The following is a 26,173-nucleotide window of genomic DNA, read 5'->3' on the forward strand; positions in this document are numbered from 1 at the left end:
CAGATGGAAGAGCAGGGAAATGTCTTCCAGCTCCACGTATGGAAGAGCAGCCATTGCCCACCTCCCAACCGTTGAGCCCCTTCACTCACCTCTGACACTTCCTTATGAAACAGTCTCACTTTTCCCTACTTCTTTTTTATTAATGTACTATATAGTTACTTGAATGATTAATACATGTGAATGTTTTCTTTGTTTGTTTATCTTGTTTGGATACATCCTGCTTCTTGAACTGTGATGATTTGTGAGTTTTATAAATGCCTTTTATAAAAATTCTTGGAGCTATTCGTCTTCAGTGCTTCCTTTCCCCCAGTTTCTTAGAGTGACCTCTGGTTCTTGAGTCTCTGATACTCTGAGCTGACTTTGTTAGTGGCTTTGTTAGTTCTCTGCATGTTATAGGGCTTTTCAGTAGGAACCAATGCTTCCCTTATCTGCACATAGCCCGGATTTGAGAGTTAGATCCCTAAAGGCACTTTTAAAAAATTGCTGTGTGGGGTTTTCTTGGCATTTCATGAACAAAACTAGATCTGATGTTAGTTTTCCTTCAAAAATCCCTGATTCAGCCATTTTAGTTTTCACACTCCAAATTCCTAAATGCCCTGGGCCCCAGGCTCCTAATTTTTGGAGTAAAATTTATCTGTCACCAAGAACCCATGTGGAGACAGGGATTTCACTCGCCTGGTTAATAGTCTTCATTGCAGGTGAAGCCCTTAGTGAGTCTTCCTGGAAGACCTTGTCGATCTCCTGCATGGTCGTTAAAATCCAGACCTGTCTTAGTTGCTTTGCCTGTTTCTATGATAAGGTACTCTGAAGAAAGCAACTTCAGGGGAAAGGGTTTGTTTTGGCTTTATAGTTTGAGGACCCAGTCCATGATGGTGGAAAGGGCCTGGAATGGGGTCAGAAGCTGGTCACATCACTTCTTCAATCAGAAAGCAGGGACTGGTGAATACTGATGTTCAGCCGGCTTTCTCCTCTTAATGTAGTCTAGCATCTATGCCCAGGGATAGACCCACCTGTCTTCTCACCACTGTTAACCTAATCAAGCAGCTCCCTCAAAGACAAGGACAAATTCTAACATAATCTAGATAGCCCTTCACAGATATGCCCAGAAGATGGTCTTCTGGTCTCCTAATCAGTTCCAGATGCTGTAAAGTTGATGGTATTGGTCATCACAGTTCCCAGTGAGCCAAGACAAACCTCATCCCAGCAGAGAGTCATCCTCCATCTCCCTCATATCCGCTGCTCATGTTGGGATGTTTCTCACGTGCTTCTTCAAGGTTAATTCACCACACGAGTGCTTTCCTGTTCTTATTATAAATTAGCTGAGAATCTAAAAGAACTTTTGCTATCTAATTGACAGGAACATCTGACCCAGGGGCTGCATGTACCCCAGGAAAACTATGATTGAACTAACCCAAAGTCATAAATAAACATATCCAAGAGATGAGAATTTGGGTGGGGAGGACTTTCTCTGTCATTTGATGGCAAGGTTCTTGAGCATGACTTCTGTAGGTGGCCGTGTTCTGTCGCAAAGGCTGGGTATACCTGTAACATGTCTAGGTAGTTGAAAAGTTAGAATTTTCTAGCTGTCTTTCATGGCATTTAACATAGGAGTGTGTGTTAAAATATTAATCTTCTTTCCATCTGGAATCTGTTCAGCCTTTGAAACACTTTGTTAGAAATTTTGCCATTTTCTTAAGCATATTTCTAGAATTGTTTCATGCATATATAATATGCATCTACATGCATAAAACTTGAAGGTTTATTTATGCCAACAACTATTCATTTCACTCTCTGAAATATGTATGTACATATATATATATGTTTGTGTATATATGCATATATATAACACAGTTCATTTGAAGTTCACTTAACATTATTGGTTTTAGCTCTGCTTCTTTTTTTCTCATAGCTATATAGCATCCCATTATATATATGGTTATAGCATGATTTGTGTACCAAGGTCCCTTGTGGAATAATGGTTTTCAGTTACTTTCATTTTATAGCAAATCCACCTAGCCCTATAAAAGATGCCTTGCCTTGAGCATCTTTTAATGTGATTCCTTATTTATCTCTCTGTTTTCCACCCCATTCCGCATCATTCTACTCTACTGTGAATTCCTCGTGGTCAAGGACTTTATCTTTCATTGATCATTCCATGACCTAGCACAGCTGTCCTTTCAGCAATCGATCCTTATTTCCTTTTATCTTACCAGGGTCCATTTTCTCGAAAGTAAAACCAGTGTTCAGACCTAATCTCCTCACTTAGATTCTCTAGTTCAAGCCTGTAGTCAGGGCAGCTCCTGGGGTTTGAGTCGTCTCTCTGTGCACCCACTGATGTCCTTGGGACGTGTAGCTCACTGTGTTACAGGGAAAGAAAGAGTGAGGCATCTGGTTGACGGATGTAAAACTTTCATCCTTGGTGCAATGCCACGAAAAAAGTGAAATTGTATAGAGAACGAGTAAGCAGATTGAGCAGATACTTGGGAGCACACTGCTTCCTTCCCCAAAGGAAGGGCATGTACATTGTACATTGTAGTAGCCAGGAGGAGTGGGGAACTTGGTCCAGTATGTCTGCCCTCTTTCCTTCTCACTTGCTCTGCCAGCCAGCTGGCCTCTTCTGCTACCTAAGCACGCTTGGGCCCTTGATGCCTCTGTCCTGCTTCACTATGGTGTTTGAGTGCTCATAGGTTCTTTCTAATTTTAAAGCAGTAGTTCCCTTCGATTTAAATCTCAATTTGGGAACAGGTTTATGATTGGCCCGCAGCTGGGAAGTTTCACCAATGAGCGTCTGTAGGAGGTGGGGCAGAGTCCCTTTAAGCTGCCCACAAGCAGTCTGGAGACCTTCTCTCCCAGGAGCTGGAAATTTTCAGAATCCAGGGCTGCTCCCTGAGCAGCTGCTGTCCCGGGAATGTCCTCACTCTCGCTAGCAGTCCCTGCAGAGCCCTCTCAGGCTCTGCACCCTTGGCGGCCAACATCCCGTGGGGACCCTTAGCCTCTGCCCCTGTCGCTGGTCCCTAGTGGTTCTTCTGCCTATCTGCAGTTTCTCAGGGGTGAAGACGAAGTGGTGACCAGCGAGCGGATCAAGCTAGACAGCCTGGTAAGTGGATCCTCCCCGGCATAGGGGAATAATAAAGACAGGATGCATAAGCAGAGGCTCTAGCCCCAGGGTCTTCCCCTGGACAAGAAGGAACCTAGCAATAAGAAAGTGACTTGGCGAAAGAGTAGAGGGGAGGGGAGAGGAGAAGTGTCCTCCACCCAAAAGCTGAGTGGTGTACTCTGCCCAGAGAACCTGGGGACCACTGCGCTTCCACCACCATTCCTATAGCCACTCTGTAAACCAACACTGAGATTCCTAAGATCCCCAGAAAGGGTTAGCATTACTTTAGAACTTGGTGTGTGTTGGGGGAAGGGGGCTTAATCTTGGTATTTAATTTTTAAATAGTATTTTATTTGCTCATAATTCCCTTTCTTTTAAATACTTTCAAATGTATGTACTGCTAACAACTTACAACTTGCTCCGTTAAACAGGCAGACATATTCTTAAATCACCTTTACAGTATTATTTATGCCTTTCCACATACCTTTATGCCTGGAGCTTACAGTCCCTAAAAGTGAAAGTATTGCTAGGACCTTAAAAATTCTTCTCCTGGGACCTTGGTGTGGCTGTCCAGCATTAATCAACTGTAGATTTGTACATGTATTCTCTCTGAATCCAGGTAGAAGGGGCTGTCCCCCCTCCTCCTGCCCTTCCTAGCTGTCTGCAAGGGGTGTGTGTGTGTGTGTGTGTGTGTGTGTGTGTGTGTGTGTGTGTGTGCACGCATTCTCTTTTTGAGACAGCTGGCAGAAATGGGGAGCTCAGTCCTGTTTGCCCAGAGCATCTCATACACCCTGTTAGCTGACTCAGAGGCAGGGAATAATAAAGCCTGCAGTGCTTCCAGCCTCCAGGGCTTGGGCAACTGCACCCTGGAAAATTGAAGCCAAGTTAATGGTGAGAGACGGTGGTTCTCTGGGTAGATTAGATTTAAAAGATGTGTTCAGGCAGCTCCTCACCTCCGATCTGTTCTCTTGTTTGTACCTGAGCAATATGTCCGAAGGTAATACAAAGGGTCAGAGTTTATTTATGTTATTTTTCTTTTTTAAAGAGGAAGCAGCTGGAAGACATGCCTTCCAAAATTGGAGTAACGTCTGATGCATGGATTGCCAAGTTCCATTTCCTCCCATATTACATTATTTTTGGCTTCAGCAGCCTTCTTTTGGTAGGCTGGCTTGTATTCGAAATTGGTTAGGTGGTGTGAATCATTTGTATACTTTGGGTTCCCTGCTCTGAGCACACACGTGCTTTTATCTGGGCAGCTAGTTGAGTAATTAGAGAGATAGACATGGCTCAGTCTGTAGAGACAGAAAAAAAAAATCCACTTGGGGAGGATCTGTGCCTCTCTTCTTTCAAATCAATTGGCAAATCATCCAACCACTAAGCAATTCAGATAAAGGTGTCACTGACCTGAGTAGTAAAGAATTTATGTGTAGCTAATTCTGCTCATCCTACCATAAAACATCTTCCTACGGGGCCTAGAAGGAGGTTCTGGGATATAAAAACAAGCCTGTGCTCTTAGTCGGCGGCTTCCCAGCTCTCAGCGGACATCTCAGGAGCTGCCAGGGGAAACTGTTAACTGGACAAAAGTTTCAAGAAATGCAGAGCAGAAATCAGGATGGCCTCCCTAAGTGACTTATTTCTGTTTGAAGGAAGGAACACTATGTTAGAGTAACAAATCATGGCTGCTTTTCAAGAGGAAAAAAAAAACCTCTTGTTCTGAAGGCAGATAGACTTTTAGAGTGTAAATCATTTGATGAAGGCTCTGTGTGTATGTGGGTGTGTGGTATGTGGGTGTGGTTTGTGTGGTTTTTGTGGTGTGTGTGTGCGTGTGTGGTGTGTGGGTTTGGTTTGTGTGATTTTTGTGGTGTGTGTGTGGTGTGGGTTTGGTTTGTGTGATTTTTGTGGTGTGTGTGTGTGTGTGCTTTGAGTTTGGTTTATGTGGTTTTTGTGGTGTGTGTGTGTGTGTGTGTGTGTGTGTGTGTGTGTGTGTGTGTGTGTATCTGGAGACGATGGACATCCTGTCTGCAGGAAATTGCCAGGAGACTTGAGCATTTTCCCAAGTCAGCCTCAGATGGTACGAAGCTCTGCACGTAATACAAGCAAGCCCTGTTACTAGGCAGTCTTTCCTTGTTGATCTCTTTAGCCTCACGAAGTCTTTCCAGCTTCTCCATCAATGAGCCTTTTATTTTATTTTCTTTATTGTTAATTTTGGGAATTGTACTTTCATTTAAGAAACTGAAATACATCTCACCTCTCACACTTTCTTCCTGAGTCCTCCCCCATCCACAGCCTCCCCTATTGGCTCAAGCTGACTTTGAACTCAAGATCCCTAACCCCTAGCCTCTCAAGTGATAGGATGCCATGCCTTGCTGTCTTGTATGGCTCCTGCCTGGTCTTTGTAAGGGAGAATTTATTTCTAAAGCCATAATATCGAGTCTGTTTCCCACTGGCCTCCTCTCACCATCTTCAGCAGGAAGGACTCTTGGCTTCCTTTAGCCATATTTCCTTTATACAGTGTTTGCTATCCACGGGGACACAGGCATCTTCAGGAATGAGAACCGTGCAAAGGCTTGACCGGGACTCAGCAACTCGGTGGTGGTGTTTATGGTCTTTATATGACTATTTGCAAAGCAGCAAAGTGCTTCTGTGTTGGATTTACCCAGAAGGGCATCAACCATGAGAAGAACTGGCAATTCAAAGACCACCACCACCCCCAGGTATACCGGAGAAGTGCAGCTCAGGGCTGTGTGGTTATATGTGCAGAGATCTGTGCTTTTTAATTTGGAAAAACAAATCTCGGAGTTTCTGTATTCCCCAAGATATCTCTCTTAATCATTCTTGAAAAATACCCAGGCACATTAAGCCCTTCCTATCTCTGTCATAAAATGAGACACACTGGGAGATCATAAACACAGCGTGGTGTTCTTATGTCAGTGGGCAGAAGCAGAGGGAACAGTGAATTTTGCTTCTAAATCACAGACTGGCAATCTTAGTTAAATATGATGATACTTTGTGGAAGTTCATATTTCAATGTAATGTAAAAGGGTTTCTTTGATATATTTTCTTGCTTTAAAATATAGATAGAATTTTTCTAAGATATTTAATATTTGGTTAAAATGCAAGGCTTTTGCTTTTTTGTGTGTTCTTTTATAACAACTGTTCTCAACCTGTGGGCCACAACCCCCAAAGCATCATCAGAAATTTATATTATGATTCATAACAGTAGAAAAATTACAGTTATGAAGTAGCAATGAAATAATTTTATGGTTGTGGTCACAACATGAGGAGCTATATTAAGGGCTCATAGCACTAGGAGGGTTGAGAACTGCTGTTTTATGTCCTGCTGTGGGACGGGCAAAGAAGACTTTGATCTTGAAAGGCACAGGGGCAGTAGAAGGGACAGATACATCAGTGTCAGGCAAAAGTCATGAATGATTCTGCGAGCGGAGACTGAAGGCCTTGGAGAAGTACTTTACATTTGACCTTAAGCAGGAAGATCTGTGTGTGTGTGAATCGATGTGCCTCTCACCAGCTCAGCCTGTTGACAGAGCACCTTCCCAGCCGGGACTGCCAGTCCATCCAAGGGTAAACACGACACTGCTCATCATAACCCTGAAAGCTTATTCCCTTTACTTAAATATATATATATATTCAATATATATATATATATATATATATATATATATATATATATTCAATATATATATATTACTTAAATATATATTACTTAAATATTATATATATATATATATATATATTTATGTGTATGAGTGCTCTACTTGCATGTATGCCTGCATGACAGAAGAGGACATCAGATCCCATTACAGATGGTTATGAGTAACCATGTGGTTGCTGGGAATTGAACTCAGGACCTCTGGAAGAGCAGCAAGTGCTCTGAACTGCTGAGCCATCTCTCTAGCCCACCTACTTTACTTTTTAAGAAGATCTGTAGTAGTCTTGGTGCAAGATTATTCTGCATTCACCAGGGTTATCATCCTTAGTCTCTTAATTTTTTTTTTTTTTTTACTTTATGTTTTGAAATGGGATGTTGCTATATACACGGGGTAACCTCAAACTCTTGTTCCTCCTATCTCTACTGCTTTGTTTAAGATCTGAGGCTGCGTTCAAGCTTCCAGGCATGAACAAATATTGGTTGTGTTGGATCTCAGATCAATCCTAATTTTGAACACTAGGAAATCCAGTCTGGGAGAACAGACCTCCTCCGGGCCTGTTATAAATGATAATAGTAATACACAGGATGATAGCTGTGTACTTCCCAAGCACAGAGCAAATGCCTTAGCATGCTGCCTGACTTTCCTGTGCATGAGAATGTCCTTTGAGTTCTCTGCCTCTGCAAGTCTATGGTATGGCCTGGAAGTCTGCTTTCTAAGACCTGTCCAGGGGAGAGCCTTAAACTGCATCTTCACAAACACTTTGTTCATTACCATTTTAAAACCATCACAAGACCAAGAATTCCAAGAGGTCCATGCTATTAAAAGTCTCATTTCTCAGGGAGGCCCAATCACTTCCCTAGGTTAATAGTCTACTAAGTTGCCTCCCAAAGCACATGGCCCTCTGACTGTCTGAACCCACAAGCAAAACCTCAGGTGTTTAATTCTCAGATACTATATCTAATACCCACCTCCCTTTGCTGAGGGATACTCTCTAAGATGCCCACATTTCCTAGACAGCAGTCCTTGAGGGCCCCATATCTCACAGTCTGCTGTGATACATGGAAATTAGGGAGACTATACAAAGCGAAGTTGGTAATATTTCAGATCATAGCTACCTTGTCTTGAAGTCTTCAAGGGCTGAATGGAAACAGCTCAAGGCAGAATGGATGGCCATGTGTGTGTTTTTCAGTCTTCCAACTTTAGAAATCTTAGCACTCTCTGTCCTTCTACAGTCCTTTCCACAAATGTCACCTCCTCTCCATCAGGACAGAACAACTGCTTGAAGGCCTTTTATCCACCCAGCCGTGCAGAGCCCTCCTGCTTGACTTACTTGCATGACATGATGGGGTCCCAATGTAGGCTTTGCTCTTCCTCTATCTCTGTATGCTCTTCCATTCTGGGGAAAATCCTGCAGACACACAAGGGTTCGTCGCTGTAAGATGTCCATCCATGAAAACCCCTTGAGAGCATTTGCTTTCACCACCTGTGAAATCAAAAGCCCACGTCACCCTCTGTCCTGGGGGTAGGAGTGACAGAGTGTATGTTCCAACACAGTTTGTCAGGGATGCCTTGTGGCCGTGGTTTCCTCCCTGTGATCTAGAAGGCATCTGCTTAAGGAATTGCTCCTACAACAGAAAACAGAGAAGGCTTCGTGGATTCTTGACAAGTGTGGCCTCCCCTGTGTCTCTCTTGAGGCCTCGCTGTTTATCCCAACAGCAGAAACCCGAGAAGCCTTGGAGGATAGAAATCTCTTTAGCCTTGGCTTTGCATGTTGTAGGCTAGGATGGCCCTTGCCCCATTTGCCGTCTCCTCTTCCCAGCTGCAGAGCTCACTGAAGGGGAAGCTGCCTACCAAGCTAAGTGGCATTGTGACAGGCCATATCGTTGAGCCTCAGTTTCCTTGTCTGTAGTGGAAAACAATAGTGACTTTGGAGAGGCTAAAATGAGTTGAGGAACAGAGAGATGGGCTTCTGCCTGAGAGCTGTGCCTGAGCAGAGGCATCACCCCTTCCTGCCTCTCTGTAGATGTCAGAGCCCCACACTTGCTTTACCTCCTTTTAATCCAGTGTATCTGCTCCTCCTGCCCCTCTTCAAGTCCTTCAGGAGTTGGACTGCCCTGCCCTTTTCCTTCTGAAAAGAGGTGACTGTTCTGTTTCTAATGCCCTGTCACTGATGTCATTTCCTCTGTGGGCTTCATGTTGTCATACAGTAATATCCAGCAGGTCCATATATCTTCAGCCTGGACCTCGCTCTCCTGAGCTCCATATTTGTCCCATTGTTTCATAATATTAGCAGGGGACTCTCTCTGGTACTCCTATGGATGCCAGGATCAGCGTTTCTCTTAAAGTGCTGTGTTTGCATAAAGCCTACATGCATCCACCTAGAGGAGTGGTTCTCAACCTTCCTCATGCTGCAACCCTTTAATACAGTTCCTCATGTTGGGAAGACCCTCAACCATAAGATTATGTTCATTAATACTTCATAACTATAATTTTGTGACTGTTATGAATTATGGTATGACTATCCAAAAGGCAGGGTATCAGATATGTGACCCCCAAAGGAGTAACCAATAGGTTGAGAACTGATGTAGGAGATGCTTTAGCTCATCTCTAGATGCTCTAAAACATCGAAAGTGGTATAAAAACCAAATAATTGGCTCAAATGCTGTCCTGTTTAGATAATAAAGGAAACTGGGGATGTGCCTATTCTATGCACCTGTTTGTAATAACTGAAAAACATCCTTTGAATCTGTTTCTTTGCTAAATCTATAGATATGGAACTCAAGGATTCAGAAGGCTGACTATACACCTTCTTGTCTGTTTTTGATAGTTTCATTAAGTACTCACTAGGCTTCTCAAATTTAGTGCTCTGTGATCCTGGATCTGCTCCTATCTCCATCTCCGGGGCTTCATTATGTCAGCCTATGGCACCTCCAGCTGCCTTGGTGCCTCAGCTGAAGAACTTCTTATCCTAAGATGCACTCCAAACTGGGACAGTCTGGGTGAGAGGAAGAGGGTGAAAACTAGATAGAAAGGAGCTTGAAGTTCCTCCCTGGGGTGCTGAGAATATATTATGTCTTAACAAGGTCCAAGTTGCATGAACTTGGGCATTTGTCAAAATATATCAAATGCTACACATATGAGCCATGCATTTTGCTGCATGTAGATCCCATGAGGAGAGAAGGGATATGTGTTCCAGTGGACTCTGCTCACCACCTCCACACCAGATTATAACCAGGAAGCAGTATTTATCTGTATGTCCAGCCTTCTGCCACTTATTCATAAGATCTCACCTTGATCACTCACTATATCCCTTCACACTAACTGGCATCAAGGTTTGACTCAGATCATAACACTCCCCAGTTTACACCTCAGTCAGCTCCCCATTGCAATAAGGACAAAAATCCAAACCCTCTTCCATGGCTCTTACTCTGAGACTCTGTCACAGCCTCTCCTAGAGGACATCTCTCTCTCAAGCCACTAGCTCCTAGGCTCCAGCCACATGGGCTTGGGAGCACTCTCTTTCCCACACTGGCCATTCTGGGCTTGGAAAGATCTTATAGCTGTTGCCTGGCTGGCAGTTTATCACCCCTGAGACCTCAGATTCCAATCTGTTAGGAGAGCCCCTTTCTTGCTGCTAGTTCATTTCCACCTCTCATAGCTCACCTGTTCCTTGTCTGCTTTCTCTTATTAACCTTCCTCCAAGGCACTTCTCAGGGTCTGAAACACTAGTCCTTTAAATCCAGTGGCCATGTCTTGTGTGTACTGTGACCATTGACAGTACTTGCCGATTATTAGTAACTCCCAAACTAGATTTTGACTGTTCCCTTGCCTAGCGCCTGACATAGCAACTGCAAGAAAATTGTTGGCTAATTAAAAATTTTATTATTTACTCCCTTCTCTTTCTTGTGTCTTTTCTCCACTTCCTGAGGTATGGAAAAATTAATGTGTCTCCTGGCCCTGTTAAGTTTCTATACTTAACATTGCTGAGCTTCATTTTTTTTTTAATTGCAAAATGAGGTCAGCGATCATCACCTCGGGTGGAGGTCTGTAGCCCCTGGAGGAAGGTGTCCTAGCTGTGGGTGTATGTTTCCTCACCTTTGAAAAAGTACACTCTGCCTAATGGCTTTCTTTGAAGCCTCAGCTTTGGAGCTTTCTTGTCTAGGAGGTTTCATCAGATGCAGCTGTTTAGGGAATTTACTCAGAATTCCAAAGTTTTTAACATCAACTACAAACCACCCCCCCCCCAAATGCCTAGGGAAGTTAAGATTGCAATAAACATATATTTATGTTTGAGTCTATTAGACAAAGAGCTTCCCCAAGAACAAAAGTTGAACTGTAAGCATGGAACTGCAAACTTCCTGTTTGTACTGCCACCAGAGTTCGCTCCCACCTCTTAGCCACTATCACTGTTGGAGCACTTTGCAAAGGATTGTAGGTCTGAAAACTGAAAAACTGTCAGAGCCAGCAGATACTAGTGTGTATACCCTTCCCCAAGAAAGAGGAAAATAACATGGCAGCGTTTCTGGAAACCCTCTAGCCTGTTTTAGTTGTTTATACTGCTCCTCATGTTACTGGGATAGGAACGGTCCAGCGGCTTTACTGTTTAGAGCTGTGGTTTGAAAAGGAGGGGTCCCCTTCATAATGCTGTAAAGTTGGCAATGCCTGAAATAGTAGAAACCACTATTGTGCATATATAAGAGATGTGAAAGGGCTGGAGAGTTGGCTCAGCAGTGAAGAGCACTTGCTGAAGACCAGCTTTGATTCCCAGCACCCACATCCCAACCATCTGTAACTCTAGTACCAGGGAGCCAAAGCCCTCTTCTGACCTTCATGAGCACCAGGCACACACATGGTACATAAACACACATGCAGGCAAAACATACATATAAAATAATATAATTTTAAAAAATGTAAAGAGAGGGAATGTGAGAATTGGAAGGGTCTGTGGACATCATCCAATCAGGCTCTTGCTATGTAACTGCTGTGCAGTAAGAAGGCTATAGACAAAATGCAAACTTGACAGATGGTAACTCTTAATCTTTCTCTTTTGATTGCTGGGGATTAAACCTGGGGCTTTGCTTATGCTAATCCCATGCTCTATTAATGAGCTCCAACCCCAGGCCCTCGACCTCATAGGCCGTTGTTCCTCTTGGGTATTATGAGGGACAGTGGGGGTCATTCCACCTAGTGGTGTGCATAGCATGGTCTACTGCAGTACTTTCTCACAGGGCTCGTGGAGCCTCACCAGGCAGTCCTGAGTCACTCAACACTGAAGACATAGATAGATTATTCAATCCCCTTCTCAAGGAAGAAGAGAGGCCTTGAGAAGCCCACCATAATAGACCAACTTTGTGTGGCTTCTCTAACCTCTGGGACCCCAGGGAGTTTTTAGATGATGCTGGGTGAGGTGTGGTTAATGGGAAGTATGTGATTTTCCTCGGGCTGTTTTTACCAGAGTGCCACAGCCTGGTCGATCAGGAAAACTCACAGATATGTATTCTCCCATGGTTGGGGGGTGGGGGCAGGACTTTGCAAGTCAAGGTGCTAGCAGAGCTGTACATCTTTTCAGAGGTTTTGGGAGAGGCGTTTTCCTTGTCTCTGTAACTTCAGACAGTCCTTGGCTTGTGCTCAGACCACTCCCATAACTGCTTCAATATACACACTGACTTCTCTGTCTTGTGACAGACTTCCCTCTGCCTTCCTCATGTAAAGTGCTTGTGGTGACAGGACCCATTTGGATAATTCTCAGCCACGTCTTCATCAGAATTCCTTTATTTAATTATCTCCAAAGACCTTTTCCCAAATAAGGTTCTGTTTGCAGGTTCTAGGGATTAAGACATAGACAGACCTTTGAAAGATACATTTTCAGTCTACCACAGTGCTTCAAGTCAGGAGACCTGGATCACGTTCCCGCTTTGCCATGAACTCCTCTGGTCACAGTGTACCTACGTCACAAGTCAGGCCCCATTCCAGTATCTCCTTGGAGTCTCAGTATCCCCAGATTTAAAAAGTGAGATCTCATTACAGAAGCTTCAGTAGTTCACAGATGTGTGTGGTGGAGAGTGCGTAGACACGCATGCATGCATGGGTTCCTGCCTGTGTGGAAGCCAGAGGACAACCTCCAGTGTTGTTCCTCAGGCGCCATTCAGCTTTCATTTTCCTTTTCTTTTGTTTTGTTTCTTTAATGAGTCAAGGTTTCTTACTAGACTTGAGCTCCCCAGACTAGGTTGACTGGCCAGGCACCCACAGGGATCCACCTATCTCTGACTCCCCAACACTACCATATCTAGATTTTTTTACATGTGTTTTGGAGCTTGAAGACAGGTCCTCGTGCTTTTGAGAAAAATAATGTCTGAGCTAAAATACTAAATGTAGGACAGGTAGTTGAGTAAATACTGCTGCATCTCAAATGAAAAGCGGTTCATTTTGGTTGAGAGTTCCAGGGTCTTGGTCCATCCTGATGGGGGGGGGGGAGGAACTATGGCAGCAGGTGCTGGAAAAAAGCTGGTCACTTTGCATCCTCTGTCAGGAAAAAGAACGTGATGAAGGCTAGTACTTACCATGATTTGTTCTTATTATGAATTCCAGAACCCCACCCATGAGACGGAACCACCTACGTTAAGGGTGTGTCTTCCCATCCCTCCTAATCTAGATAACCCTTTCCAGATAGGACTAGAAGCTAACCTAATCTAGGTAATACCTCACAGATGTAGCTGGAGGCTGATGGTCTGAGTGATTTTTAGATCCTGTTGACAGTCAATATTAAGCAGTATATACATCATAGTTTCTTAGCTCACCAGATGTTCCTAGATATGCGGTTCTTGACCCATATACAAGTCAAGAAACAAAATGTTTCAGTGCCTCAGATGTCCCCTTTTGACCTTCCTCCATGTCCTTCACATTATTATTTCTAGCACATATTTTGCCTGTTTTGTATTTTATAAAAGTACTCTTCTTTATCCATTTTGATCAGTATTTTGTTTGTGAGTTTTCATTATTTTGTTATATATACTTGCAAATTATTCATTTTAATTGCTATGTATTGCTATTATAAAATATACCATGCTCTAACTGTATCTATCCAGATCATTAGGTAGATAGATAGATAGATACATAGATAGATAGATAGATAAGATGATAGAGATAATTACACCACTTGAAATGATAACGCTATTCTACAACCACCACCAAAATAAACCTATAGACTGTCTAGCAAAATCCCCAACGCTAGGCACGGGGAACTTCCTTTTGAGCTATTGGTCAGGGGAGTTCAAGAGACTCCCAGAACAATACAGGTTATTGCCGTTGTCCGTGGTTGCCTCCCATATGAATGTAATATCTGGTGCTGAAATCATGACACACTTTGGACTACACACTTGAAGGAGGAACTGAGCTGAGACAGGGATAGTCAGGCTTACCCCTGGTTATCCATCCATTCCCAAATGGTCATCCCTAACACACACACACACACACACACACACACACACACACACACACACACACATACCACTAAAGGGAATCAACAGATTGTATTTATAAATCTCTGTGTATGTGTAACAATAATAACTAATGAAGAGGTTATGAATTTGAAAGCAAGTGTGTGGCAGGAGGCATGAGAATTCTCAAAATAAAAACTTGTTAAAAAAGAATAGAAAAGAAAAGAAAAGAAAAGAAAAGAAAAGAAAAGAAAAGAAAAGAAAAGATACCACAATTTTACATTTAGTTATGCATAAGATTTCGGTTGGTTTCTAGTTAGATGCCACTACAGACAGTGCTGGTGCCAGGTAATCTTAACTGCCAATTTGATACAACATAGAATCATCTGGAAAGAAATTCTTAAGGAGGAATTATCTAGATCAAGTTGGCCTTGTCTTGCTTGTTAATTGAGGTAAAGACTGCCCTCCAATGTAGGCAGCTCCAGTCTACGAGCCACACCCTGAGCTACGTAAGAGCGAAGAAAGCACATTCTGCAGCCTGTGAGCAAGGACACATGGCTGGGGGGGAGATGCTTTAAGTTCTTGGCTTGCTTTACTGAAGGGGTGGCCTGTGACCTGAAATTGCAAGCCAAGTAAACCTACCCGAAGTTGCTTTTTGTCTTGGTGTTCTAAGCTGGGCATTCTATCATGGACATTTTAGCAACTTAGCTTTCAAGAGAATGTATAATGTCAAAACACAACCCTTTGCTCTTCTAACCATTAACTTTCCCCATAATCAATTGTTCCAGCTACTGCATCACATGGAGAACTTTAAAAACAAAAGAATCTTAGCTGAATAGTTTTTACAAAACAGAAACTTCACAGTTCTGGAAGCTGGGGGCATCTAGCAAATTCACTGGCTGCTGTCATGATACCTTCTGGCTACCTGTGTCTCATATGATGGACAGAAGAGCGAGCTAGCTTTTTGAGAGAGCATTTACTCTTTCTTTCTTTCCTTCCCTCCCTCAATCCCTCTCTCCTCTCTTCCCTTCTCTGCCCCCCTCCTTCCTCCTCTCCTTTGTGAGTCAGGGTCTCTCTTTGTAGTACATGCTTGCCTGGAGTTGACTGTGTAGCCCAATCTGTCCTTGAACTCAACAGATCCTACAGCTTCAGCCTCTGGAATGCTGAGATTACAGATGTGAACCGCTGCGCTTGGCACTGGGGATCCCTTCATATAGGGTACCCATTCAACCTAGAGAGCTCTATCCCGAGGACCTAGTTTACCATCTAAAAGCTTCTACCTCCTAGTACTGTCACCTCAGGTTAAGATTTCAACACAATGAATTGGGGAGTATAGACAACACAATGAATTGGGTGATTGAAAGGGACTGTTCTCTTTCTATGGATTTCCTGTCCACCACCCTCCCAAGCTATTATTGCCATCCTCTGCATGTTCTTGATGTGCTGAAATGTTTTAAACAACCACTTTTTCAAAATGCACCCTCTCCTACCTTGTAGTAGAATGGGGATAGGATGTGTGAACCTGCTCAGCCTCCCGGATTCCCATTTGATACTGCTCATTTGCCAACCCCTTCTTCCTCTGACTCTTTTGAGGAGAAAGAGGATGGCCATCACGAACAGCTCCTACCTTCCCATTTCAAATTCCAAAGACTGGATTTGGAGCAACCCAGACTGTCGTGCAGATGATAGCTGAAGGTTGGGGCAGAGGCAGCAGTTAGTGGGAGGAGCTGGCACAGGCTGCCAGAATGCTATGGACATGAGCCAGAAACCTGGTGCCACTTTCCAAAAGGCTTAGGAGCTGCCAGGCGAGCTCAGCCATATGATTCTTCTTTTGCCCAGCAAACTAAAACCTATGCTTCCTCGGCTAGTATGGTCGGATCAACATACTTCCTGGATCCTCAAGCTGATTTTGGTCATAGAATCATAAATGAAGCATGGAGATGATGTGCCAACTGGGTAATAACAAATGTGAGTGACTTGGCCTAGGATTCCATTCATTTGTGTCACTTTGGCAATTGTTGTGTTAGTTGGAAAAAATGCTACATGTTGGGATCAGTTACCAAAACACTCCAAAGAAGTGTAAATAATATTAGGCTCAGTGCCCCACACTCCTTACTGACTTGTCACTTTCTTCTTAGGTGGCCTTTAAAACGCCTCTGTGATAGATGAGTGAGGAAGGGGGCATTGGGAAAAATGTAGTTTAAATGTCTCTGGTAGGCTCTTGTGTCAGTTTTTCTTACCTAATAACCAAGAAGTGAGGTTGGGGGAAGGGGAGAGAAATGGTTAGGACAGGTAAGCAAGAGACTCTGGGAAATTTGTTTTCTCTTCAAATCAATAAACAATTATGCTATGCTTTTCTGTGGGAATGCAATAGCTCACAAAAGAGAATCAATGATGAAGTTATTCTGCCTTCTGGAGGTACGATTATAATAGCAGTTGTCACTTACTGAGCTTTTTCTTTATAACCAGCAGTGTGATAGGGACTTTTCTACACCATGGGTCAGTGGATGCTTTGTTAAGATCCACATGAAAAAAATAAAAGATTTTTTTTTTCAAATCGAGAGGTAAAATCAAGGGTGTACTTATTTAAAGAAAAAACAAATTCCCACAGAATTCGGTTGATTAAATTAAAAATACTAAGAGGTAAGTGATATTCTTTTGGGAAGGTGAGGAGGAAAGGATAAAGGGCATCTAGATTTCCTAGATGGCAAATGCTCATCTATAAAAGTCTCTCGAAGCTCAAGAGTCACAAAAGCAGGTGGCGGGCTGGCTTCACCCCCATAGACCTTAGTTTTATTTACATTATTGCCTGAGAGCAGCTGTAAAGGTCTGGTCTCACTGCTTCACTGTCCTGTAGACCCAGATTTGTTTTGTCCTGCCCTGCCAACTTAGCATATGGCCTCTTTCTTCAAAGTCACTCCACAGGCATAGTCTGACCAACCACTGCCACCACATCTGCAGTCCAGGCTACAAGAAGCAAAATGGAGGGAGATAAATCTGTCTTGGCTTATGTCTTGGAAGGAGATTTCCCAAAGTTCCATTCTACTGGCAATGCCGTTGCTTTGCTGGAACGTGGACATAGGACCATCATGTGTTAAATGAGGCTGAGGATACAGTTGTTTGTTACAGCTGTTACTATGCTTGGATAAGAATCCTGTACTGTAGTACAAGAGGACATGCAGGGGTAATGAAAGCAGTCCACTCCTCTCTGTAGTTTCAGTTTCCATGATTTAAGTTACCTTGGCCAACTGTGATCTAAAAATATTCAAGGGCAAATCCAGAACTAAACAGTTTATGTGTTTCGAACTGTGACTGCTCTGACAGCTTTTGTGCTGACTCATGACCTACTTTGTCTTACCAGGCAGGAGGCTTGTTCCTTTGTCCTGTGCATCCATTCCATATGTGACAGCTGCCTGGTGCTCACTTAGTCACCATTTTGTTACCTGTTTGTCATGTTGATGCATTTGTATTTAAGAAATATATGGGTTTCAAAAATAGGGAAATAGCCCAGTCAGTAAAGTGCTTTCCTTGCTAGCATGAAAGCCGAGCTTGTCTCCAGAATCCCCTTGGGGAAAAAAAAAAAAAAAAAAAAAACTAAACTAGAAGAGTATCTAGGCCTGATTGATGTAGTCCCAGTGCTGGGGAGGGAAATGGATATAACCCTCAGGCTCCCCAGCCAGTCACCCTATCCTATTTGGTTGTTCCAAGCCACTGAGAAAACCTGTCTCAGAGAAATGTGGATAGTGTTTGAGGAAAGACTCCCAAGGTTGTTCTCTGGCTACACACACACACACACACACACACCAAGTAAACCATAATCAGTACTGTCTTAGGTTTTCTATTGCTGTGATAAAACACTATGAAAAGAAACAATTTAGAGAGGAAAGGGTTTATTCACATCTTACAGCTTGTAGTCCATCATCCAGTGAAGTTAGGGCAAGAACTCAAGGCAGAAGCCTAGAGGCAGGCACTGATGAACAGGCTACAAAGGAATGTTGCTTACTGGCGTGATCCTCTTGGCTTGCTCAGCTTGTTATATATATACCCCAGAACCACAACCCAGGGGTGGCACAACCCATAATGGGCTGGGCCTTCTCACATCAATCACCAATCAAGTAAATGCATGACAGACTTGCCCACAGGCCAATCTTATAGAGGCATCTTTTCAATTGAGAGTCCTCTCTCCAAGTAGCTCTAATTTGTGTCAAGTTGACAAAAAGTGGAGGGGGGAGCCCAACAACAACAACTAGTCAGCGCCAATACCATCTATGGTTTCAGACATTCATCAGTGGTTCTGGAGCTTAGGCCCAGCATATAGCAGGAAATACTGTAACTAGTTTTCAGCCATGAATAATTCAGTTAGAACATGAACCCCAGATAACCATCTTCCCCAAGGTCTTCTGCTAACAGAGTACTGCTTAATGAAAGTCTCCCTAGCTCGGTCTTCTCTCCTCTCTCCCTCTCCTGCCCTCAAGCATAATGGGCAGGTACCCATGCATATTATTAGAAATGAGGTGTTGGCTTGATTTGTTCATGCCCTGCTCCTCAAAGACATTTCCCAAGAAACCTGTGAGGGAGGTTGGGAACCATCACCCTTCTGTGGAGAGCCCTGGAAAAGCTAGAGCTGGGTCCAGCGAGAGCTGGCTGAGAATAACACTGAAATGGGGCAATTTTACCTAAACACAGAAGTACTTGGATCATATCAAACCTTTTTGCATTCATAGGGATCAGGAGACAAGTGCAGATATCAGCACGCTGGGGCATGCAAGCTGAGAAAGCTGGCAGACGCCCAGAGACCAAACTTCATGGAAGGAAGGACTTGAGAATAAGGAAACAGTGACCAGACATGTGACCTTTCCCAGTGACCCCACTTACTACTATGTCGTAGAATTTGTCTGGGAAAGTGCACATCTTATCTGAAATGGGAAGCTGGAGGAAAGCTGATAGGACTGTCCCTGTTCTTTCTACATGTATGCGTCTGCATGTATTTCTGGCCCTGAAGGAGAACATTAGGTGCTTGCCAGGTAGCACTGGGTTCATCTTGCACCATCTCACAGCAGTCCTGTGGGGTACCATCATCATTCCATCAGAGGATAAGTATATGCTCTGTTGAGAACTTACGAAACTTGCCCAGGACCACACAGCTCATAATTGGACTCAAGCTCAGGCAGTTGGAACCAAGTCTTCATTTTCAACTGTACAGTTCATGGCTAGAATGCTTAAGTCACCCTGTGAGATAAAAGCTATAATACTATTATAGAGAAACATGGGATTTGTGGTGATTAATTTTTGGCTTGGTAAGAAGGACAGGGGAAACTTCTAAGAGGTAGTGACATTTGAGCTGAAAGCCTCATTTCAGTCTCATTTTGAGCTCAACTCAAAAAATGATAAGAGCGGTGTGGGAAGGAGAGTAAAAGTCCATTGAGATAAATTGTGGCTAGTCAAAAATTTCCTCTAATATACCATAATCATCAGGAAGTAGGCATGGCTGTTAGGAGATGTGAAATGGCTCCCAGGACCTTGTTTTTTTGCTCCCTTTCCTCTGCATCACTATCAGTACTGCCGTTCAGTCTTGAGGCCTCTCCTCAGTCAGCTCTGCGCTGTCTTCTATGTCATGCCAAGTTGCAGAAGCAAAGTTCTGGCCAGAAGATGACTTGCACGGAGTTTTAAAGGCCTTCCGTGGAATTTTCTGGGCTTCTTCCCGCCACATTCATGACTCCAGTTTGTCTAAGCCTGGCTACGTGTTTGTGTGAGAGAACAAAGCTCGTAAAGAAAAGAGGGGGCAAAAGGAGGTTTGGGTAATGAGTCTCTTGCTTAATCACACCAGCAGGCCAAAGAAAGAGCCATAAAATATTTATCAAACCGTTGCATTAACATTTCTGCCGTGCTCCCTGCAGACACTGGAGCTCTCCAGAGGATGCAGCTATCCAGTACCAAGTGAGGGAGGGAGTCATTTTTGAGGCAAGGCATTTCCTTGTGTGATCCTGAACTTGCAGCCAGCCGAAGTACTTTCTGAGTGTGTATGCATAGGAATGTGTGTTGAGGTTTGAGTGTGACTCTTCACAGTCACCTATAGAGACCCCGCAGGCCTCTTACCTTGAGACGACTCTTGTGAGGTAGACCAAGGGATCCTCTGCACATTCCAAGTGGCTCTGATTTTTCCTAAGGCCACTGTGTCTTGAGAGGTTTGTTTATGATTTGATTAATGATGACAAAACTCTGGTGATATACAAGTCCTTGATTTTTTTTCTCCCTCTCTTAGTTTAAAGAATTCTTCAAATAGCTGTGTTTGCCCTCCCCAGAGACTGCCGATTGCATCAGCAAATCTAACAGTTGTCCCATGGTCACCTCCAAATAAGGCATGCCATACATATTCCAGCTGCTGTGAGGTCTCAAGCTGGTCAAGAAATCAATTATTGTGTACTAAAAAGCAGTTCTTCATCTGGAGTCATGAACTCCTGTGTTATTTTTAAGCCAACCTTTAATTTATGTGGTACACAGAACCTGGCTTTTCAAGTGAACTTTTGGAAGGTTCATGGGAGAGAAACAAGAAAGGAGGGGGAGGTAGTTAGGAGAGGTGGGGTAAAATGTCTGAACAACTCTGTGACAGTTTAAACAAGGGCTCCCAACAAGAGTTCACCCAACAGTTGCTCCCAGCACTGCCGACCTGTAATGTTCAGTGGATCATTTATACTGCTGGTATCTCAGCTTCATTACCTATGAGATACATTAATTATGGCATCATTTATCCTAATGCTCTAAGGATTAAATGAGAGAATATACATATAGCCATCAGTGTAATATTTAGTATACAGTTACAATCTAATAAATGATCGCTCTTACTGCTATTTTATAAACTTTAAGTTTCAAACCAAAGGAGTTTCCATGTGGCTAGAGATAAGGTGAATAATCAAGTCACGGGCATTCAGAAATAGGGTATAACATGCCAGGAGCCCCAAAAGGCTGTCCACAGTGACACTCTGGTGGAACCTGTCTGGTTTCTTGAAAGATAAGGTTTTGTTGAAGCATATTCCTTGAACATTTGGGTTGTCTTCGGTTGTTTTTCTTCAAGAGCAGAACGAATATTCATGATAGAAACCACATAGCCCACCAAGCCTAATATTTTCACTACCTGGCCCATTCAGAAAAAGTCCGTTGGTCCTTGATGTAATCCAGTAAGATACCTTTGAGCAAAACAAGACTATGGAAAAAGGAAATGACTTGCCAAGAAGCCCAGTGTGTCCTTCATAAATGCTCTCATACTGTGATGACTTCCCACTCTTATACCTGCTGTGTCTTGGTTCCCCTAGGAAGTATTTTATGGAGTAGAGTGGAAAGCCCAAGTCACTGGTATATAAGAAACCATAGCAGCAGTGCTTTCAAGTCAACAGATGTGAAGGGTCAATATTGGAGCAAGCAGCATCCATCCCTGTTACTGCATCACCTGAAGTTCCATCCTCATGCTTGCTGGTTTTCCAACCTAGCCTCCAATACACTCGGAGGCCAGGTTTTCCAACCTAGCCTCCAATACACTCGGAGGCCCTGTACTTTTAGATGGACCCTCGGGCATGTGATAGGTGTATTTGATGGTGATTGAGTTTAAATTTTTCTAAGGCAGGTTATGTTAGGAAGTGGCTTGCAAAGGGCTTTCTTCCTTAAGAGCAACTAGTCAAGCTGATTGTCTCAACGTTTCGTTTTGTTGTTTCCTATTTGAAACACTTCATTTAATTTCCCCCGGCAGCCTGATGTAAGGTGGAAAACTAAGGGTATGGGTTATTTCTGCTTGTTAATTGTTTTGGACTATTTTGGGTTGATTGAAATGCATCCTTAAACATATTGCTATTAAACAACCATTGTGTTTTATTAAACTGTGAATTCATCCATAAAAAAAAAGAAATCTCATGAGACAAACTGTGTGCAAAGTGTCAAGAGACCCCACCCCTAAGGCCTATGAATCTCACATGTCTCCAGTGCCTAGGAAAGATTGAGACACATTCTAGGAGCATAGCATTCCTTGAGGATTTGATGACCTAGAATTTAAGAAGTGAATCGGATTTGGCTTGAGTATGTATTCACATATAGCTAGCTGGATTACTATGTAGCCAAGGAAAGAAAGATCCCTGAGGCAGATCAGAAATAGGAAACTTGAGACTTTCACATCAGGATGAATGGTCACCAGTAAAAGATTCCCTGCCCCCAGGTGAAAAAGCAAGTCCTTGTCCGTGGTGTCGATCCACGCTTCCCTCCTATCTCGTGTGTAGAGTAGATGCTCTGCTTCCTATCAGTGACATCAAGGGAAGTGTCAACTGCAACGTCTTTTTTTTTTTTTAACATTTTTTTATTATGTATTTTCCTCAATTACATTTCTAATGCTATCCCAAAAGTCCCCCATACCCTCCCCCCCACTTCCCTACCCACCCATTCCCATTTTTTTGGTCCTGGCGTTCCCCTGTACTGGGGCATATAAAGTTCGCAAGTCCAATGGGCCTCTCTTTCCAGTGGTGGCCGACTAGGCCATCTTTTGATACATATGCAGCTAGAGTCAGGAGCTCCGGGTTACTGGTTAGTTCATAATGTTGTTCCACCTATAGGGTTGCAGATCCCTTTAGCTCCTTGGGTCCTTTCTCTAGCTCCTCCATTGGGGGCCCTGTGATCCATCCAATAGCTGACTGTGAGCATCCACTTCTGTGTTTGTTAGGCCCTGGCATAGTCTCACAAGAGACAGCTATATCTGGGTCCTTTCAGCAAAATCTTGCTAGTGTATGCAATGGTGTCAGCGTTTGGAAGCTGATTATGGGATAGATCCCTGGATATGGCAGTCTCTAGATGGTCCATCCTTTCATCTCAGCTCCAAACTTTGTCTCTGTAACTCCTTCCATGGGTGTTTTGTTCCCAATTCTAAGAAGGAACCCAGATGCCCCTCAACAGAGGAATGGATACAAAAATGTGGTACATTTACACAATGGAGTACTACTCAGCTATTAAAAAAATGAATTTATGAAATTCCTAGGCAAATGGATGGACCTGGAGGGCATCATCCTGAGTGAGGTAACACAATCACAAAGGAACTCACACAATATGTACTCACTGATAAGTGGATATTAGCCCAAAACTTAGGATACCCCAGATATAAGATACAATTTGCTAAACGCATGAAACTCAAGAAGAATGAAGACCAAAGTGCAACTTCTTTCTAACACACAGAAATCTTCCCATTTCTGTCTGGTCCCCCTTGCATCAGGTTTCAACGTTTGTGCACACTGGTTCAATGTGACAGGGGTGGTGGGAGCTCAGAGATCTTGCCTCCTGCTAATGAAGAACCAGTTCAGTGCTCGTTGAATTGGTTAGAAGATAAGGAAAAGATGGCAGAACAGGAACTGACAAGCCTTAGAAATTCCTGTGGACTCTCCTGCTTCAGCATGGTCCTCCAAAGAACTCTATTAGCAGAGTTAGTTTAAATTCATTTTAAATGTTTGAAATTGCCATCACCTGCAAGTCTTAGAGGTAAGGATGTGGAGAGGGCCAGCTGCTTTCAGATTGGGTTCCACATCTTGAAATATTTTGTTTATTCCTTCCTCAAAGGTGTGTGTGTGTGTGTGTGTGTGTGTGTGCATGTGTGCACGCAGGTTATGGTACAGGCCAGAGAACCTTAGGTACTATTTCTCAGGAGACCTCCATCTTGTTTTATTTGGTTTTATGGTTGGTTATTTTTGTAGCTGTTGTTTGTTTTTAAGACAAGATCTCTCTTTAATCTGGAATTTGTGGATTAGGCTAGTCTGGCTGGCCAGTAATCCCCAGGGATCTGCCTGTGTCTGTCTGCCCTAGGATTTCAAGCATGAACCACCACATCTAGCTCCCCCTCCGCCCAGCCCCCATGGCTTGTAGGAATCAGATTCAGCTACTCCTGTTTGTACAGCAATCACTTTGCTGGCTGAACTGTCTCTCCAGCCATATGGGAGGATCTTTATTGTATTTCTTATTAATATGGACAATGAAGATATGAAGTCCCTACTCCTAGGGACAGGCCACAGAAAGTAAACATGGCATGTCAGGTGATGACTTCTTCAATGCTGTTAAGCATGGGGCAATCATGAAGGCCATGCTGGGTATAGATCTGGAGGTAGCTCAGCATGTTGGCAAGGGTGGAGTGTCTTACCTGGAGCCAGCATGTATGGCAAGTGCCCAAGTGTGTCAAGAACAGAATGAAAGACCCTGGGACCTAGAACAAGGGAAGTGGATGAGGGAAGAGGGAGACTCTGGGTTGGGGGTGGTGGCTGGTTGCTTCAAGGGGCACTCGGTTTCACTCTGTACTAGGAGTTTGTGGGCCTTCCTAGCTGTGCTCCAGGGATGCTGTGGGCAGAGCACTTGGGTGTCTCTAGATTGCAAGTAAAACCAGGATCAGCCTAAACAATCTGTATGGACATGCAAGTAGCAAGTCTGTGCCGTGGACCTGGTTTCTGACACTACTGGATAAGCATTCTTATATAGCATTTAAAGGGACCTCCTGACTTAACAGCGATATGCTTTTTTAGGCAAGTTCTCACCACCTACCCTTAAGTGACCCTCAGCAGCTCTGATTGACTGAGTGCAATGGTCTCCTATTTCCAATGTTCAATATCAAGCCCCTTTCTTCCAAGTATACTATCCAACTTTACATTGTTATCACTCACAGTAACAGACTAATAAAGGAGGAAGAAGCAGTGAGGGAAGCTCTGGTTTGTCAGTTTCTGCCATGTGCCCATCTGAGGCGAGGTAGACTTGGCCTCTATGTGATTTAATAACTCTCCCCGGTCCCCAGGAAAACTTGGAATATCTAAAGTGTTTTTGATTGCTCTAGCTTGGAGAAGGAAGAGGTCTCCTAGAATCAAGTGGGTGGAGCCAATGGTTCTGCTGAATGTCCTACGATGCCCAAGCTTTTCTGCTGAGCAGTCTCTCCTGTACTTTGTCAGTGGTGTTGAGGCTAAGAAACTCTAATACCACTCTGCAGGGGGAGTGATCTATCGCTCTGTGAGAAGCACCATTGGTCCGTCCAGGCAGGAGAACTTTCCTCTCCCAGTTTCCATAACATTGCCAACCAGTGACACTATGGGAGAAAGCCAAATCAGGCCTTGGTAAGGCAAGGAAAGCACTAGGGTGTTAACCATCCTAGGTTCAGTTACTCCTGATGCTCGGCAATTTTGAGCTCTTGAGCAAAATGTTAACCCTCTTCTAGAACCCTCTTCCAAGTCCCCGCCAGAGTTAATTAGAAGCTCCATGTGGACGCCGTATATAAAGTGGCACACGACATAAGTAATGCCTTCTAGTGAACAGTCTGGTGTGTTGAAGGAACTGATGTGTTAGGTAAGGCACCATGTTTTCTGTAGAACAGTCTCCAGCCTCGGAGGGTTTCCTGCATAATGGGATGCCAAGATTGAAGACAAGTAGGAAAGTTTCCTGAAAGGTAGAGAAGGGCTCCCAGTGGCTAAATTTAAGCATTTCTGCAAGCAACAGGCCAGAGTTAGAGTCCCCAGAATCTGCATAAATGTTGAGTAGATGGGGTGACTCATTCATAATTCCACCCTTGAAAGGCAGAGCAAGCTGGCTAGTGGCTCTAGACAGATGGTCCAGTTTTGGATTTTATTAAGAGATCTTGCTTCTCGATGAAGGTAGAAAAAACAGGATCCTGAGATCCTGTTTGGGCCCACACACAGGTGAACACAGAATATATATGTGTGTGTGTACACACATTCACATGAGAAGAAGAAAATGAAAAAATGGTGCAAGAGACTCAGACTTGGGCAACAGAACACTGTAGCTGTGTGATAGAGCAGATACAGGTTTCCTGATAGAACCTTGTAACATGTTGTAGCTACCAGATAATTGTCCTCTGTTGGGGACTGAGGCATGCAGTGGGGAGGAACTGTGGTGTGTGTGTGTGTGTGTGTGTGTGTGTGTGTGTGTGTGAGAGAGAGAGAGAGATAATCTTTTAA

At 43.6% G+C, this 26,173-nt stretch overlaps 1 protein-coding gene across 3 annotated transcripts in view; it reads left to right on the forward strand.

Moving 5' to 3' along the window:
* Nucleotides 1-26,173, forward strand: part of Prickle2 (prickle planar cell polarity protein 2) — a 328,810-nt gene that overhangs the window by 165,154 nt on the left and 137,483 nt on the right. Inside the window, exon 1 of one of the 3 annotated variants that reach the window (XM_021164854.3) lies at nucleotides 2,820-3,097. The exons of the other annotated variants lie outside the window; for them this stretch is intronic. The gene's annotated coding sequence lies outside the window, so the exon portion shown is untranslated. Of the gene's footprint in view, nucleotides 1-2,819; nucleotides 3,098-26,173 lie in introns of those variants that run through there. 3 annotated transcript variants of the gene reach the window in all.

Source organism: Mus caroli, unplaced genomic scaffold (assembly GCF_978045245.1).
Source record: "Mus caroli unplaced genomic scaffold, Mus_caroli_1 scaffold_7, whole genome shotgun sequence".
Lineage (NCBI taxonomy): Eukaryota > Metazoa > Chordata > Mammalia > Rodentia > Muridae > Mus > Mus caroli.